At 32.7% G+C, this 20,121-nt stretch overlaps 2 long non-coding RNA genes across 3 annotated transcripts in view; both read left to right on the top strand.

Annotated features, from left to right (window-relative positions):
* Nucleotides 1-483: 483 nt before the first annotated feature.
* LOC147388975 (uncharacterized) overlaps nt 484-20,121 on the top strand; it is a 54,006-nt gene continuing 34,368 nt past the window's right edge. For both annotated transcript variants that reach the window (XR_015170392.1, XR_015170391.1), the window contains exon 1: nt 484-593. This is a non-coding gene — a long non-coding RNA (uncharacterized LOC147388975). The remainder of the gene's footprint in view (nt 594-20,121) is intronic.
* Nucleotides 1,945-4,429, top strand: LOC147388976 (uncharacterized). The gene is made up of 4 exons (XR_015170917.1): nt 1,945-1,964; nt 2,784-3,124; nt 3,966-4,059; nt 4,182-4,429. It is a non-coding gene; the product is annotated as an uncharacterized LOC147388976 (long non-coding RNA).

Here is a 20,121-nt window from a genome sequence, read left to right as displayed (position 1 = left end):
CCGTAGCTAAAGGCCTAATATATATTTTTGTAGAAATACCCTATAGCGATAGCAAAAAGCGGCTGTCGCTATAAGTCCCATATATAAAGCGTCCACGGTCTAATCGATAATACATATAACGTCGGAGGTTTTAGCGACGACCACCGACGTCGCTATATCCCTATTTTACTGTAGTGCAGCCTTCCATGGAACTCACAAATTAAAATTTAGAATTCAACAGTAAAAAAAACAAAAAAAAAACAAAAAAAAAATTTTACATGAATTTTTTCAAAGTTCATAGAATTTTTTCCTCTACAACTATGTGGCTTTGGATCATGTTATTAGATGCCACAAGGTGAGGTCAACGGACTTTAAAGATTTCTGCGCAGAGGACTTGTAGACAACTATATGACTTGTCGCATTTATGGGAGGAAGTTGCCACCAAGCTCCTACATTTTTCTACTTTATAAGGAACTTTTGGATCCAACAAAACCCTAACCCTAACCCTACTCCTTAGACTTAACTTTCTCCAAGATTCACATCTCACGCCCAAACCCTAACCTGTTTCTTCTTCTTCTTCTTCTGTCTTAACCACTTTGAGTAATATTTCCATGGTGAGTCGTTGCTTTGGTCTGATCTATAGTCTTTTAATGTGATTGAAAGTCTGATTGTTGTGTTGGTTAACTAAAAGCTTTTTATCTAGTTTTCTGATCTGTATAATGGTTATGTGTTTCATTGATCTGTTATTTAATTCCTGTAATACCTTAGGGCTAAACCTGATTTGGCTTATAATGTGTAAAAATTAGTCTACTTTTCAATGATTTTTCAAAAATATATTTTAACAAAGGGATTTGGATTTTCTTAAAATTTTCATTCACAATGATGAGCCGATTTTCTTGCCTTTTGATCTATTCTCATTTGTTTTCAAAAGAAAAATATTAGGGTAAATTACCGTTTCATGAACTGAATATGACGAAATTCCGATTCTGGCCCACTGATCATTTTAATTCCCCAAAACATGATGATCTTGGTACTTTAAAGTAGTGAGATCACTGCTAATCAGTGATATCGCCACTTTTACAATCAGTGAGATTGTCTCTTTAAAAAACCTGCAATCTTGCTCTTCATGTCTCAAATGCTTCTTTCACTGTTTTCAGTCTAGATGTTTGTGTTTAACTGAACTATTTCTTAATTCCTGTCCTACCTATGAATCTTGAATCCGATTTAGCAGATTCAAGTGTTCAAATTAGGTTGAAAAATTAGAACTTTGACTGTTAAGATATAATTTAACTCTCGATTTGGGTTTTGATAAAAAAAAATATCTGTTAGCTATATCCAAAAAAATCTCCTTTTACTCTAATAAATTAGTTATTGGAAACAAACACGGTGTCAAGTGTCTTTAGATCTGGAAATATCTAGTGAAGATGCCTTTTGATAATGGGTAGGCTCTCTAGTATTTAGGATCATGACCTTAGACACCAGTTTTAAATTTATTTCCTTTCTTATTTACTTGGGTCAATTACTATTCGGTGAGCTGAAAATGAGTTATTTACGATTCTGGCCACCTTTCATTTTAACAACCAAAACGTGAACAATCACATTTTCGTTAAAAAAAAATTCTTAACGAAGTGACTATTTCACAGGTTTAAAGGAAAATTTTACTGGTTTAAAGTGAAATTGTCACTTTAAACCAGCAAAATAGTCCTTTAAAAACCACTGAATTCGTTATCGTTCACGTTTAGGTAATTAATATGAACAGTGAGCCGGAATTGTAAATTCGTCAAAAGTTGAACACTATTTTGTAAATATCTATATTTACTTTTTAATTGTTGAAAAGTGAAATATTTATTAAATTGTGTTTGTAGGTCAGTTGATGGATATCTTCATAAAATCCTTTAAGATGACAGGGCTAAATTGGATGATCAACACTGCAATCGTGAGGTCACTGCTCCGATCCCGATTTTTAACAAACAGAAGGTCAACAGGTACTATTCCTTTCATTCAAATTGCTGTTGTGTGTTGGATGTTTTCTGAAACATTGTTTTATGCACTTGTGGAATCTGACTGCATCATTAGCTGAATGAGATCATGAGAACCTGGATCTCAAACAATTCACAAGTGCTACACTTCGTGGCCATGCTCATGCATTATGAGTACTCTCTTAATCTCCTTGTTTCTTGTTATTTTCTGTCAATATTCTGTAATTGTGTTTTAAAGCATTTTTTAATCTAATTTTTAAAGTATAGGTTTCTAATATTTCATTTAAAATTTCTGTTTTTACCAAAGTATTAAAAAAAAGCGGAACCCAGAACTGAACCAAAGCCAAGTAAAACTCAAAATACTCAGACTTGGTTCAGTTTTGATTTTGATTTTTTCTAAAAATCAGAACTGAACCTGAATTATTAGGTTTTGTTCTAGTGTTCGCAAAACTGGACCTAGATAAATATCTCAGCAGTGTTTTATAATTGATGACTTACCCTATGACACTCTACGTGATATTGCATTTAAAACGACTTTGCAATTTCTCTAAAAATGACTGTCTAAATCGGTTCTTGAAATCATTTCTTGAAATCAAGGACACGTATGTATCTCCTACCAATATGAAATACCATGTTTTTGTTTTTAGGATTTTGAGCTAACTATCATTTTCTTAATTATTAAATCACATAAAATTTAGAGGAACTTTGATAGGATTTTAAGCTAACTATCATTTCCTTCGGATAGGTTCCTTGACAAAAGCTGCAATTAAATTTTTTTTTTTCATTTAAGAAAGAAAAGACCTAATTAATCCTATCAAACTTTAGGTCAGCAGTGGTAGCAACCATTAAAGAGTGGGGTAAGCTAAAGACGAAACCAAGTCTACCAACTGAGGACCCTACACTTGCAAATGATAGCAATACGCTTGGGCAGGTGTCGAGTTTGGCTAATTTGAGCGGTCATGTGAATGTGACAGAAGATCCATCAGATACCAATAAAACAGATGAGACAGATCTGGAGATGGAAGATGCAATTCTTCAAGAACTAATTGAAAATCCATTAGACCGTGATCTTAAAATTACAAAACAAGGTGAAGCTGTAATAGAATATTTCGCTTTGCTAGCTTCTACAGGCAATAATTAGGAATATTCTTTCTTCCCAATGAGAGGTAAAGAACCTAACTCTAACTGCAAATTATATTCTCTATAACTGAAATGTTCTGCCATACAATTTTAGTTATACTTAAATTGGATTTGATGTTTGTGATATTGATTATCTTGTTTTTTTTTTTTTTTTTTTTGTGGTAAGTATTGATTATCTTTTTTCCTTTTTATAAATATTGATTAACTTGTTTCTTAAGATTAAAAAAAACATGGTTTTGACAGTACTTATAATATATGTTATATACAAAGAGAATGGGTATGTAAACAAGTAAAAGAAACAAGGTCCATAGGTATTCTCTGATGATCTGCTCTGCAATCATGAGGTCATTGGTCCGGTCCAAGGTCCATAGGTATTCTCAGATAAACTGTTACAGCTAAATCTTTAAAAATATGAATATATCATTTTCTGTTTGTCATTCATTATCATAAATTATTGAAACATATCGAAAGTTACATTTAAATCTTTGAAATTCTAAGTATATCGCTTTGCATTCTTGATTCATAATCATCAACTGTCTGAGTGGATCATAATCATTGTGCAAAAACTCAAGTAAATTACAAGATGTGAGAAAGTGGTACTGCGGAAGTCCAAGAAAATATAATTCAGAGAGGGTTTTCAAACAAAACACTTTGACCAGGATATTTTGGTACTACGTTTAACTATAGCAAATGGTCCATTTTGATCTATTACTTTTATTTCAAGTTGTTTAGCAGATCAACTAACACTCTTGGGATATTTTCCCATTAAAAAAAAGAAAAAACAATAGTATCATTTAACATTATTATTTTCATTGCTTAAGTTTAAAATTAATTTTTTATTATAAAATAATTTTTAATTGTATGCAGTGAGACCCAACCCCTTTTGAGGAATCAAAACTACTATGAAAATATGAGAGAGAATTCCCCTAATCTTGAAACTCTCATCGTTGATATTCATGAGGTATCAACTCTCACCCATGCCTTACGTGTTCAAACCTTCCCAATTCTAAGCTCTTAATTTGTTTGTTGATTAGTTACGTTCTTTTAACATTTGAACTTTTTGTTTTTGTGTTTTTCTCTTAGGCTTTCAACATGAAGGGGGAATATTCAAGATCAAATAGGATGATATTAGCATTCCCAATTGACCATGTGAAGATGGCTGAGATCCTTCACTTTTGTCAATCAACAAAGACTATTGTGTTCAGGCATCAACGCATTTGAGATCTGATACTCTAGTTTTCATTTATGTCTAAATTTTAAGAAGAGATCTCCAAGCTATAATTAGAAAATTCAAATTGAGGTGGTTATCACCATTGAAGAGAATGCTTTATTTTGTAGATATAAATATTTGTAAGCTTACCATTTTTAGTCAATAATAAAATTATATTAAATAAATTATAAATTTGCAACAATTGTAAAAGCAGATAAATAATTAATTGAGATGAATAGCATGATCGGCGAACCATGGAATAACCTGAAAGAGACAAAGAAAGTTGTGAGTGAAAATTGCTTTACTAATTCTATACATCTCCCACTTGTCAAAACACTAGATCCCACCCCCTCTGCCCCTCCCCCTCCCCCTCCCCCACCCCTGCCCTTTTCATCCTTTAAAGCCCTTGAAAGCAAGAGTTTTTAGGGGAAAAACAAGGGTTGTCTTTGGTTACAATATAGAAATTGAGTTAATAACCAAGATAGTTTCTATTGCCACACAAACATTTTCTAATGCCACCACATGTATGCTTATATACAATTGATTTTAATTTCAACTGATCCGATCTATGCTACTAAAAGTTTGAATTACAACATATCTCCTTTATGGAGACATACAATGTTAATTCGAGACATCGAAGAGCTTAAAACTAGTTTCTCTAGTATTAACTTTGAGTTCCCTTGGCATGAATTGAGCTGAGCTGCAAATTAGTTAGCAAGAAAGCGTGCTTTATTGTTAAATGACTTGGTTGTGTTAGATGTCACTAATATTCCTATCTTTCAAAAAAAAAAGTCTCTAATATTCCTCACGAGCTATCTCTGATTTTGTTAGAGGACTCGTATTGTACATTTTTGAGATTTTAACTCTTTTTTTAATGAATAGGGTGGGGTCCTTCATAGCCCCTACGTATCGATAAAAAAAAGGTATGATAATTTTGTTCTGATTTATTTATATATGAAATTGTAGACACCCCATTTTTGTATCAGCCTAATTCGACAATTATTTACCCGGTTGCCGTGAATTCCTAATGATGAGTGCAAAGAACTTGAAGGCTTGTGAGTATTGTCCTTGATTCATTTCGTTTCTAGTTTTTTCATCTTCCCTACTCGCTATGACTCAATATAGAAATTTACGCACGTTTAGGACTGCTACACCTTACACCTGATTTAGCAAGCATGTATACTTAAGTTCGTTTTACAATTTAATAACTTAGAGACCTCGGAACGCTAGGAAATTGAAACTTTGAAACTTAGAAATAATTACGTTGGGACTAAAAGAACCTCACACTAAAATTTGTAAAAATCTGCAAAAATCATCAAAATGATAAAAATACCCCTCATGAATTTTGGACCTCTGAAAAATCTCAAAAGTATTTCCATCGCACTCAAAATATGATTTCGAGTCTAATAGGACCTAAATCGACGAAAACAGAGAAATTTAAGAAAAATCACAAAAATGATTGAAATGCCTATCAATGTCCAACTTTGACCTAGAGACCCTGATTCTTTGAAAAATATGGAAAAAATGAAATAATTGAAATCCAAAATGAAATTGAAAATCTAATCTAATGAAAATTAAATTTAAATTAAAAATCAAATTCAAATTAAAAATCAAAATGTAATGCAAATTCAAAATTAAAAATGAACTGGCCAATTAAAATTTAAAATCAATTTAAATTTTACACTAAAATTCAAATTAAAAATTAATTAGCCCGTTCAAAATTCAAATTAAAAATCAAATTCAAATTAAAAATTAAACAATTTCAAATCAAAATCAAATCGAAAATCAAATGAAAATTTAACCAAGAAACCAATTAAAATGCAAAATCAAAATTAAGTTTATATTAAAAATTACTCAACTAATTAAAATGGAAACTCAAATCAAAATTAAAAAAATTAAATTAAAATAATATCGATCAATAGAACCTAAAAAGGCCAATTGAATTTGAAACTCAATAGACCAATCAAGTAAAAGTTAAGAAATGACCATCATACTACGAGTAGCGCGTGATAATTATTCTTGTTCTTTAAAGAAGAAAGAAGAAAAAAAGAAGAAAGTGCAACGTGTAAAAAAAGAATCAAAATAGAAAATTTTTTCTATAAAATGTCCGTCTTCTCCAATGTTCAAGAGTCCCTTCTCTCTCTCCACGTCTACTTCTCCAACAGATTTGGACTCACCCCTCTCTGCCTTTCATCTCTCCAGAACGCCTCCCAACAACCCCCTTCTTCTTTTCCATTAAACCAGCCACACCATCTCTCCAGAACGCCCTCTCACAGCCCCCTTCTTTTCTTCCATTGAACGTCACATCCCCATAGCAGCAATGCCATAACCTTGGTGCACTTCTTCTTGTTTCTCTCTACACTTCATCTCCCTCACACCCCATAGTAGCAACAGCCCTCTCCAACACTCTATGACAGTCTCCTCTCTCTGCCCAGCGCTCTCCAACACTCTCTGCCAACCTCCTCTCCCAGCCGTCTCTCTGTCACGTCCACTACTCAACAGACCTCTCTCTCAGCCCTCATCTTCAAGAACGCCCAATACGGTCATCTCTCTCCCAGACCCCATCTTCCTTGTTGTTGGCTGCTACACCAACGCCCTAGCCCCTTCTTATTCTCTGATCTCCTACTTCTCCCCCACGTCCATTGTCTGAAAGTCTCTTCCCTAACAATTCTCTCACAACAGCAACATTGCTCACTCTCACACTGCTTTCTCTCGGTTTCAGTAGTAACAACTCGCTCACTCTATCTTCTTCTTCTGTTAAACTTACTGTGGCAGACAGCGCAACAAAGGCTCACGAATTCGTTGAGTTATCTCTGAAAGAACAAATTTGTTATTTCACTCATCTACGTAAATTTTTTTTATTATTGCTGTCTCTATTTTCCTCTTATTCATAGAAAATTTTATGTTCTTCCTCTTTTTTTTTGTCATATTAGTCCTCCAATAATGTTTTTGCATTAATTTTGGTGTCATGATAATCATGGAATCTATTATGAAGGAAATTTCACATGCTAGTGATGCTATGTGATTTTTTATCGTGTTTTGAATAATTCAAAATAGAGGAGATGCATTATTTTTATTTTTATTTTTTGCATATTGATAGGATGAGGAAAATATTTTTTATGCATTTTTTATTTTCTTATTTATTTTAGCATATTGATAGGATTAGGAAAACATTTTTTTATGTATGTTTTCTATGTGTTATTTATTTTTATTTTTTGCATATTCATAGGATTAGGAGAATATTTTTTATGCATCTCTTTTATTTATTTATTTATTTTATTATTTTTGCATGTTATTAGGATTAGGGGATATTTTTATTTTTTTTTGTTAAAATGCTGTAATCATTATGCTCGAATTGGATTTGTAGGACTTATGATGATATTCGAGATCTTCGTATTATTTTGAGATTATTCCATGTGATTAGTGCACTTTTTAACTTGACAAACATGCATGGCATTTTATAATAAAAATTTTTGGAAAAATTGAAAATTATGTATACATGGATGACCCGTTTGGTTAATCTAAGAATTGGATGAACATGGATTTTTCTTCAAATTTAGAAATGTCATATGCATTGATATTTGTCAATCTCCAATTGGGTAAATATGATAATGTGAATTTCTTTTTATTGTTATTTTGAAGATTTTTAACTTGGTGATTCGTTGTAAATTCTTGATTTTTTAATTTGAGACTCTATATTTATGTAATTCTTCTTTCGGAAAGTTATACTTGCAAATTGTTAGAAAATTCATATTTAAAACTTTCTAATATGGAAATTGCATACTTTTCTATTTTGGAAAAATTTATTTTCACAAATTTCTAATTCAGAAATTTCACATTTTAGTAATTTCCCAATTTAGAAGATTTTATATTTTCCTATTTAGAAATTTCATGTTCATGAAAATTTGTGATTTTCTAATTCGGAAATTTCTTAATTTTTTGAAACTTTTTATTTTAGGAAATTAATGTTTTGCAAATTTCTAATTTGAGGCTCGTCATATTGGTAATTTTCTATTTTAAAAACTATTTCTTGTAAATTACTAATTTGGAAAACTCATCATATTCGTAAATTTCTAATTTGAGAAGTTTCATATTCCTAATTTAGAAACCTCATAAGTTACCAATTTGGCAAACTCCCATCATTATTCATTTAAAAAATATTTGCATGTGGATTTTTAATTGACTTTAGATCATGGGATATAGAAGGTTTTTTCATAAGTTTTCCTTTTTTATACGAAATTTGAGAAATCATATAATATTTGTAAGAATTTTAGCCATAAGAATCATTTAGCACATCCGATATAAATTGATGATGATGAATGGACCATAGACTTGATCATAGTCTTCCCTATTTGGCCTTCTGAAACTCGTAATCTGACCTCTTACCCATTTCTCTTATCCGTGGACCGATCTATATCCATTTGAAGTTATTTTTTATTCCTAGACCTAAACTAGGTGGCGACTCCCAATTCCCAGAAAATTCTCCATTTACTAATCGGATTCCCCTTCACTATTTAGTGAAAAAGGGTCGAGGCAATTTCAAAAGTGGGTTGGCATTAGCAAAAGTTGGTGTGCCAATAGAATGTATCTTAAACAAATAGCAAATTCCAAGTTGAAGACCAATGATTCTTGGGTAAAAAAATCTAGGGGTTTTTGGTAAGAGGTTGAAGAAGATGTGGTGCTGTCCTTCATAATGAAAATGGAGATCTTATGGAAACAGAACACTTGGATTTTGTTATGGCGACGATCAATGAAGCAGAAATCCATTCTTTGGTAGCTGCGTTGAAGAGCTTCCAATTAATTAGAAGAAAAATTATCATTGAAATGGACTCTACAATCATAGTGAAAGGTCTCTTTAATCAGAAAGTTCCTTGGAGATTAGATTAATGGGTGCACAAAGCAAGGACAAGGATTTCAAAATTTGAAGTTCGGCTAAATCACATTTGGAGATAGGCGAATGCAACTGCGAACGCCCTTGCTGATGCTAAACTCATAATTCTCAATCTATGATCTTCAATCAAGTTTCTGATCTGCCATTAATTGTAAAAAAAAATGCTTATATTGGACATAAGCTAAAACTTCCATAGTTTCCATGTGTAAATCGTTAGGGTCCTCCCTATGTACAATTTTTTACCAACTTAATATAATTCCCTTGCTTGCTTAGCGAAAAAAAAAGGTGAGTCTTTCAGATATTATTACGATTGGGGAGGGACTTTATTAGTTTCAGAATTGATTGGGGGGAGGGGGTACGACATTGGTTTGAAAAATCAGGGATATCTCAAATAACCACAATACTAAGTGTGGTATGTTAAAATTATCCTATATAACATTTAAGCTTAGTGACATATGTTTTACTTCAAACATTAATCCCATTCAACTTGCATTCTGTTGTTGTATTTTCTTTTAGTGAGTTCAGGTTTATTAGGAAAAAAAGGTCGAAAAGAGCAAGCCATCTATTACCGTAGCAAGAAGTTCACAAGTTACGAGGCGAACTATTCAACCCTCGAAAAGACGTGTTGTGCCCTCGTCTGGGCATCACAACGGTTACGCCACTACTTGCTCAGTTACTTGACTATGCTCATTGCTCGGATGGACCCCTTGAAGTACCTCTTCGAGAAGCCGGCACTAATGGGACGCACCGCAAAATGGCAGCTACTATTATCTGAGTTCGACATCACCTATGTCACTCAAAAAGCCCTCAAAGGACAAGCCATTGCTAACCACTTAGCGGAACACCCTTTGCCCGATTATGAGCCACTAAAGACAAATTTTCCTGATGAAGCCATCTTATTTGCTGAAGCCGAGAGCGACGATGAAGAATCTACTTGAAATGCTAAGTATATCGCTTTGCATTCTTGATTCATAATCATCAACCATCTGAGTGGATCATAATCATTATGCAAAAACTCAATTAAATTACAAGATGTGAGAAAATGGGACTGAGGAAGTCGAAGAAAATATAATTCAAAGAGGGTGTTCAAAGAAAACACTTGATCAGGATATTTTGGTATAATATTACATTTAACTATAGCAAATGGTCCATTTTGATCTATTACTTTTTTGGGGATCAACTAACAATCTTGGGATATTTTCCTACTTTTAGCAACCAAAAAAAACAATAGTATCATTTAACATTATTATTTTCAATACTTAAGTTTAAACTTCAATATTTATTTTAAAATAATTTATTAATTGTATGCAGTGAGACCCAATCCCTTTCGAGGAATCCAAACTCTAAGAAAATATGAGAGAGAAAGAGAGAGAGAGAGAGAATTCCCCTAATCTTGAAACTCTCATCGTTGATTTTCATGAGGTGTCAACTCCCATCCATGCCCTATGTGTTCAAAATTTCCTAATTGTAAGCTCTTAATTTGTTTGTTGTTCTTTTAACATCTTAACTTTTTATTTTTGTATTTTTGTCTTAGGCTTTCAACAGGAAGGGGGAATAAGATGATATTAGAGTTTTTTTTTTTATTTTTTTTTATTGATAAACTAGGGTTAAAGGGACCCCACCCTCAAAACACTACTAACGAGTGTAGATACAAGTTAAATCTTCCTCAACAAGTCTCAAAAGTTCTCAAGGTACATTACACATTTCTTCATTAACAAAAAAACCATCTAACTAAGTACCTAGTTTCGCTAAATAATCCGCTGCCCAATTTGTTCTCTCTAAAAAAAATTCAAATGAGCAGTCTACAAAAAGTTGTCTCTGTTTTGCAATTTCCATGACATAACGATTTCATTTTTTATGCATTTGATTAAATATAACGAACCTGAAGAAATCAGAATTCGTTTCAATTCCCTCGCTCTTGCATATCTCATCGCCTTTACTATTGCCTGAAGCTATATTTGAATAATGTCATTTGCAGAAATATTACTGTAGCTTGCAAAAAGCATTGAACTGATGAGACTATCGTTGTTCTTCTCACCAGAGTTAATATTAATCTTACTTTTACCTTACTTGTGGGACAAGTAGGGGATCGAACCTAAGAGAAATGAGGAATAGAGTTAAGCTAAGAGGATAAAATTCAAATTAACTAAAATGAATTAAAATTGTTTTCTTTGTATTTTTGAACTTATAAGAAGATGTAAAATTGCTAAAAAATGAATTAAGGTAAATGATGTTAAAAACAAGTAAACTTATGAAATTAAAACACCATTGCAGGTAGATCTACCTAGAACATGTTGATGAGCAATTCCTATTCTCTAGCCTTTTTATAACTCAATCGTAAGCGCTTGGTGTTAGTTCCTTAGATCGAAAAGTTTTACAAAGGAAATCGAATGATGGAACATAAACAAAGTAGAATTCTTTGAAAACTTCCTGCAACCAATTATCTAATTTAAGCATACTATATCTTGATCTAATCTAAGTATAAAGTATTTATATTAAGAATAAAAGGTGCAAGAAATCTTAAAGAGAACTCATAAGTATTTTAAATAAAAGAAAGGCATAAAATTAGAAATAACACAAAAACTTGCTCTAGGCTTTTCCACTCTCCAATGGAGGGGAACTTAGTCTAATGTCATTGCAAAAGAAGGAAGATAAGAGATGAAAGAACTTTTCTTCATTTCATGGAGAAACTTCCAACTTCTTCTTCTTCTACTTCTTACAAGACTATTTAGTCAAAAGAAAATAACTAGAAAATGAAAATACAAACAATAAGAGAATAAGCTAAGAGCCTTAGATTAAGAGAGTTTTGGATAAGAGAACCAAGAGGAGATCCTTTGTCCAGAGATTGAGACTCTATTTATAGAGAAAAATGTGTGTAGAAGAGTCTAAAAGTTGTATTTACCTTTATTTACACAAAAAGACAAAAGAGGAGAATATGAGTTAAGGATTAGGGCATTCCAAAGTGGGCCCAAATACTTTTGCCTTGAGATTTTGATTCCAAAATGTTGATTTTCTGCACAAGAAACACACGTAATTAGATTTGTCTAGTAAATGAATTTATTTATGTATAATTAAGCCTAATTAACATGCAACATGGTGTTTCGAGGCTTATCATGATTATTACCTTAACACGAAGAAATAGGGATAAAAAATAAGAAAAATGTCCAAAAAATGTGCATATAATTGAGTGTTTCGAGACACTCATCATGAACCAACGTTACTTTTGCCAACAAATCAAAATCCTGACCCCCTACAATGATCGTGCTTCATCTGTATTAATCTTCACCACGTTCTCCCTAGATTTGACCAACATATATCTTTTGTAGATGAGTTAACAATTGAATAACAATAGCTCCAATTGTTTAAAATCTGCACATATATTTGCATAAATCTATCCTCCATTGATAAACCATCAAACCGATCTTCTATCGCCTCCCCAACCTATTTCAATATAACTTCTTTTGGGCCTTTAATGTCTGTGAAATTCTTTGATCTCTTTCCTTCCAACAATAGTAAACCACTGCACAAAAGGATACATAAAGCATTTGCATTATCTATTTACACTAAAATCACACACTCTTGATCACCTGTACTTCATCTTTTATTGATCCCATTCTGAAATTTCCTCGACCCTTTCCACTATATGGTGAAGAGGAGTCCAATTAATAAATGGGAGATTTTCTAAGAATTGGGAGTCTAGGAACGAAAAATAACTCCAAATGAATCTGGATCAATTTACGGATAAGAGAAATGGGTAAGGAGTCGCCACCTAGTTTAGGTCTAGGAATCAAAAATAACTCCAAATGGATCTAGACCGATCCACAGATAAGAGAAATGGTAATTAGTTGTTACCAGCCCGATCAGATTACAGGTTTTGGAAGGTGTTAGGCAGCGAACCAGCCCGAACAAAATGATCGGTCTCTACTACAATCCAAAACTATCCTATAGTCAACATACAAAGATTAAAGTCAAATTAAGGTCTACTCATCATTTAAATAACTTCTTGAATTTCGCATAAAATGAAAAAGACATTGAAAAAGCCCTAATCCTATCGTATGTTATTGCTCAATTAAAAATCCACATGTGCAAATACTTTTAAAACACTACAAAAATTAGAGCTTTTAGAGGCCTCTTATTTTGGGTGATTTTGTTGAAGGTTCGGGATAAGAAAATGAAAAAGGGCTTTTGGAGGTAGTTTCGTCGGAAATGCTATGGAAGAACAAAGAGGTAGATTGATTGGAGGTGTACACCGACGGTGCTTGGAAAATGCCTCAAATTTTAGACCAACAGGGACATTTTTCAAAAGACACCGCACAAACCAGATTAGGGAAGGTGTTTATTGGAAAAATGCCACAAAATCTAGATCAACATGTCATTTGTTGAGGAAAAGCCATTCTGTGTTTTGGCGTGATTCTTTTCAATCTGCTCTCTTTTCTCGCGCTATCTGTTTCATTTCTCTTACTTCGATCTACTAGGGAGCTTTGTCTCTCAAAATCACACTCTCTCTCGATCTATTCAAGCTGAAGGTTCATCAGGTTTGTTTTTTTTTGTTTTTTTTTTAGCTCTCGATCTGTTCTAGTGTTAGGTCTATCTATCTAAATTAGTGATATTGGATTTTTCATTTATTATTTCTCCAGATCTGTGTGTTTTAGCTCTTGGTCTCTATCCATCTTTCTATATTATATTTAGTTGTTTTGGTACTAAGGTTCATCAGTTTTTTTTTTGTTATCAAAACTTTAATGAGGTTTGATAATCTATTTTTTATTCGATTTCAAATGAAAACCCTAATTTCTATAGTGTTGATTCGACTTTTTGTTCGATTTCTAACCAAAAAACCTATTTTCTATAGTTTTGATTCTATTTTTGGTTTAGCTTCAAACCAAAACCCTAATCTCTCATTTTTATAGCTAGGATTTTAATAAAATAATGCGGTAGTTTTGATTACGGTGTGGCAATGGATCCCTGAACACTAGATTTAATTTTTTTAGGTTTTTAATATAGAGATGAGATCATCTCAATTGAGCTTCCTGCACCGAAAAATAGGTTTTTGAAGGTTTCTTTTGGGAAGGAAAAGGTTTGATTTCTTTAATTTTGCTTTGCTTCAATTTATGTTTTTCTCTTTCCCTAATTCATTATCTTTATAGCTTCTCTACAATTTCAAGTCTTCTTAGCACCCAATTTCTGTGTTCTTTTCAATATTTGTGAAATTCACATAACCTAAATTACTGATTGTATAGGTTGGTATACAACATTGGTTGAGATTATGATACAACCCTGATTTCAACCACATTTAGAATAAAATCAGATTTCAGGAAAGTTTATGGTTTAATTTCAGTTTAAAGACGTAGATAATGATGATAATTTAAGCCTATTAATCTTCTCTAGAACAATATATCTAATTAAAATCATAGGTGATCTCATGTTCATTTATTTCTTTGACCAGATCAATTGTGATTGTGAAGTTGAGTTTCTCAGTTTATTTTTCATCTAGTACAAACTAGTGAAGTGTTTACTTATTTCAAGTTTTGCATTTGAAATCATTGGATCGAATACAGTTAAATATATTGGATTTTAACCAAAATCTAAACATTTGACTTCAAACTCTGCCTTTTTGGTGGGTTTCATTGAATAATGAGGAAATTGAACTTTTGACCTACATTACATGTAAACAATAAAAGGCTAGACTTTGGCATGAATCTGTACTTTTGATGTTGTTGAAGAAACAAACACTTGGGTTCATAATAACAATATCCACAAATGAATTTCATCCATGTTTCTTTTATATGTAAAAATTGGGATTTGAACCTATGGTACCAATAGTTCTTGTAATGTACACCAAAGAAGAGGAATCTAAGAAATGCTGGGGGAAAGTTATGGTGGTAAATTAATGATGGAGTAGAGACAGTTTCTATAGAGGTCGTCTTACTCCTTTGTTAAGTCAGATAACTGTCATCATCAAATCAACCTTCTCCACATTTGGGCATACTTGTTTTTGAAAGCATCGTTTAAGAATGCACATGAAATTTTCATAATAAAATGCACTGATAAAAGGTATAGTTATCTCCAAACTCAAGTAAAAACATTAACAATTGCTGGAAATATATTAGAAATACATTTACAATTATGAAGTTGAAATTTCTTCCTTTGAGATAATGAGTTTAGGCTCTAAAAGAAAACTACTCTTTTTTTTTTTCTTGTCTAAGATGAAAGTTTTAGAAGGAAAGAAGACTAGTAAGACCCAACAATTAGAGATCCTAAGTTTAGGGTTTGGGTTGCTATGGGTGGCCTCTTTCTACTAACTATTTTATTTTATTTTATTTTTATTTATTTTTGTATAAATCAATTATTAGGCATGTCAAAGTTGAATAAAGTTGAGATAGGAAGATGATGTTGACTCTGCACTAAGTCGAGGATTGTATGTCAGTGTGCCAAGACCCTAGTCAAGGATTCTCACTTGAGGGTTGGAAGTTTGTTTTAATTAAGATTATAAGTGCAATACATGAAACAATGCCTTCCATTTCAATTTCAACATTTATGAAGATCTTCGTGCTCGTGTCACTTGGGATTACTATACATCTCAATGTCATTTATGTTGGACTCCTTCAAACTTTTTAGTGAAAAAAGGTCGAGGCGATTTAGCAAGTATATTGGTTAGCATCCTTTAATATTCCGGTGAGTGTCTTGAAAAATATTGAGAATATCCTTCACAAGTTCTTGTGGGGTGGTTGTTCTCTTGATCATTGTTTCCATCCAATTAGTTGGGCAAGAGTCTGTAAATCTTATGATAAAGGAGGTCTTGGCATTCGACATCTAAGGGATGTAAAAAAGAAATTTGTATGGTAAAATGATTATGGAGATTGGTGGAGAGTAAAACATTTCGGGCAGATTGGATGAGGAAGAGATATTTGGGGGAAACAGATAACTGGGGATTCCAAATAATGCCTTTTGGGCATGGAGAGACATCATAAGGGAGAGAGAATTTGTGCAGAACTATGAGTGATTTTTAGTTGGTGACGGTGAAGGCACTCATATATGGAGAGACCCTTGGTTACATGAACGAAGCATTATCTCCAAATTTGGAAATCAAATTGTACACCAATTTGAGAGTCATGCGAATGCAGTGATTCGAGATTTCATTGTTGATAGGAGGTGGGTGTTTCCAAGGTCGTATAATGAACACATGCAAGCTATTATTGATCTTATATCTTCCAAACCAATTTTTAAGATGCTCGAGGGATAGAAAAATATAGAGCTTAACATCAAATGGTTAACTTACCACGAAATCAACATATGCAATGTTAAATGAAAGCCAAGCTTCTGTGGGATGGAAAAGAATTCTGTAGAGTAAGAATTGTACTCCAAGATTTTCTTTTATTTCTTGGCTAGCAATTCAATGGAAATTATCAACAGTAGAAAATCTAAACACGAGGGGGTTCAAGTGGGTGTCACGATGCGTATTGGGCTGCAACCATCAAGAGATCAACGACCACCTATTCTTTCAATGCCCTTATACTTGCTGGATCTGGAAGCAATGTTTGATGAAGCTTGGGATAAGTAGAGAAGGAATGCGGAGTATAGAGGATGAAGTGCAAGTGATCAACAGTGTGTGATACCAGGAAATGGAGATAACGTTAATGTTCTATTCATCCTTCCATGCAGTAGTTTATTATTGCTGGAAAGAGAGAAATCAAAGAATTTTTGCTGAAATTAAATCTCCAAAGGAAATGGTGTTGAAACAAGTAGAAGAGGTGATTAAGAACTAGTATGATGGAGCAAATATTGAAGACGTTGCTAGTCAAGTAAATGTTCATATTTTTAATAACTGGAAATGCTGCTATATTGTGGTAAACCCAATTACTAAACATTTAATATAGGTAAGGCCAGAAGAGAACGTGGTGAAGACCAACACAAATGGCGCAAGGTCGATGCAGGGTGTGGGATTTGGTTTCATTGGTAGAAATAATGATGGGAATATTCTATTTGCAGGCTGGAGCAAAATGGAGGCAGAGGACATTATTTACATTGAGACTCAAGCAATTTCAAAAGCAATGAAGTATGCAAGAATGAAGGATTTCAAACGAATTCTAATCTCTTCAGATTCGTTATACTCTATCAAGTGCATTAAGAAGGAAATCAAGCCATCATGGAAGTACAAGGAATTGTTGTTGGAAATTGCTAATCAAATCCAATGGTTTGAGGAATGTTCTTTTGAATTTTTGTGGAGAGAAACAAACAGGCCAGCTCATTTTCTTGCAAAATTGGGTCCTTCACAATGTGAAAAAAGCCAAATTTGACGGCCTTGGCCTATCAAATTTCATAAAATTCGACGGACCAAGAGGTCTAATTGGTGTCAAATTTTTTTTTTTTACGGGTCAAAACTGTCAAATTAGTGAAGGAAGAGAGAAATTTGACAGCTGTAAGCCGTCAAATCTGGGAACATCAAGAATTTCGACGGTCCTAGACTATCAAAATTCAGTTTCTAAAATTCATGAACCTTTGCCCGTCAATTTTTTCTGTCGAATTTTTCAGTTTTCACGTAGTGCTTCTCGGATGGTTTTTATGTTATGGAAGATATGACCAAAGTTCCTCAAGAACTTGTGAGAATTGTAGAGGAAGATTTAACTTGTAATTACACTCAATAGTAGTGTCCTTGGGGGGGGGGTCCCTTCCACCCTACCACCCTAGCTTATCAATAAAAAAAATAATAAATTGTGTCCTCTATTTTTTTTTTCTATTTGAATTTTGTCCTCTCAAATTGTAAGCGGCTATGAATTGCTTTTTAATTAATTATTTATCTACTTGTACAATTATTGCAAATTTATAATTTTATTTAATATAATTTTATTATTAATATATGAAATATATATTTCTATATTTTGTAGCATTTGTAAAAATAAATTATTTTTTCTGATATATTGAAGAAATGTTTTCAACTTTATTGTTTTTTTCAGAGTTTTTCTTTGCTAAATTATTTCAGAATTGCGACTTTGTCACTATGCTAACAATGCTAAGGATTAATTTGCGACTTTGTACCCTCCTAAAATGGTTCAAGGACTGTTCATTTTCAAAATGTTTGACCAAATTTTTTATTTTTTTTTCTATTTTCCTTTTTCTAAATCTGATCTACAATGGAGTGGAGCACAGTTTGGCACCTACTAAGTCAATTTGGGCCAAAAGTCCCAGAGCATATTTTGACTGAGTGAGTCGTAGACCAGTAGACGAGCGAGAAGCTTCCATTCCCAGGAAGTAATGAAGATCACCAAGATCTTTCATGTCAAACTGATTCCCAAGACTACGGATGAACCGAGTGATAAGCGAAGACTGAGTGCAAGTAACTATAATGTCATCAACATATAATAATAGTACCAACGTACCAGCCGAGGAATGTCTGATGAACATAGAGGAGTCCTATGATACTTACACGTTGTAAGATTTTCTTTCAACTTTTCAATCTCTACCATTTAAAGTACACTACTAGGAGCTACAAGTAAAAAAGTACTACAAAGAACCCATCGTAACTAAGCTATCCTTAATTTTGACCACTATAATTTAAAATATGAATGATTTTTAGATTATGTTTCTTTCCAAATATCGAGATGACTTGGGTGAGTCATCTTGATCATAGACAATTTTTTAGTCCAATTCAAATCTTTGAAATTGAATTCCAGAATTTAAAATATGAAGAAGTTTGACGCATTGCCCTCTCTTCCTCTTAGAAATAAAATTAATATCTAGTTTCCTTTTCTTCTTAAGCAATAAAGAAGAGTATGAAAGCGAACATGATGGATTTTAAAATTATAATAGACACAAACTAATCATACATATAAGATATCATACATATAAGATATATAAGACATGATTATACTATATTGTGATAAACCCAATTATTAAACATTTAATATAGGTAAGGCCAGAAGAGAATGTGGTTAAGATCAACACAGATGGCGCAAGGTCGATGCAGGGTGCGGGATTTGGTTTCATTGGTAGAAATAATGATGAGAATATTCTATTTGCAGGCTGGAGCGAAATGGTGGTAGAGGACGTTATTTACAGTGAGACTCAAGCAATTTCAAAAGCAATGAAGTATGCAACAATGAAGGATTTCAAAAGTACAAGGAAGTGTTGTTGGAAATTGCAAATGAAATCCAATGGTTTGAGGAATGTTCTTTTGAATTTTTGTGGAGACAAACAAACAGGCCAACTCATTTTCTTGCAAAATTGGGACCTTCACAATGTGAAAAAAACTCAAATTTGACGGCCTTGGGCCATCAAATTTCATAAAATTCGACGGACCAATAAGTCTAATTGGTGTCAAATTTTTCGTTGTCAAATTCTTTTTTTTTCGACGGGTCGAAACTCTCAAATTAATGAAGGATGAGAGAAATTCGACAACTCTAAGCTGTCAAATCTGGGAACGTCAAGAATTTCGATGGTCCTAGACTGTCAAAATTTAGTTTCTAAAATTCATGGGCCTCGGCACGTCAATTTTTTCTGTCGAATTTTCCATTTTTCACGTAGTGCTTTTCGGATGGTTTTTATGTTATTGAAGATATGACCAATGTTCCTCAAGAACTTGTGAGAATTGTAGAGGAAGATTTAACTTCTTTTTACACTCAATAGTAGTGTCCTTCGGGGGGGGTCCCTTCAACCCCAGCTTATCAATAAAATAAAAAATATAATAAATTGTGTCCTCTATTTTTTTTTTTCTATTTGAATTTTGTCCTCTCAAATTGTAAGCGACTATCAATTGCTTTTTAATTAATTATTTATCTACTTGTACAATTATTGCAAACTTATAATTTTATTTAATATAATTTTATTATTAATATATGAAATATATATTTCTATATTTTCTAGCAATTGTAAAAGTAAATTATTTTTTCCAATATATAGAAGAAATGTTTTCAACTTTACTGTTTTTT

Source organism: Akebia trifoliata, chromosome 12 (genome assembly GCF_017979445.1).
Source record: "Akebia trifoliata isolate Shusen 1 chromosome 12, ASM1797944v1, whole genome shotgun sequence".
Classification (NCBI taxonomy): domain Eukaryota; kingdom Viridiplantae; phylum Streptophyta; class Magnoliopsida; order Ranunculales; family Lardizabalaceae; genus Akebia; species Akebia trifoliata.
Note: the sequence above shows the minus strand (reverse complement) of the source record. Positions and strands in the feature narration are given on the sequence as shown.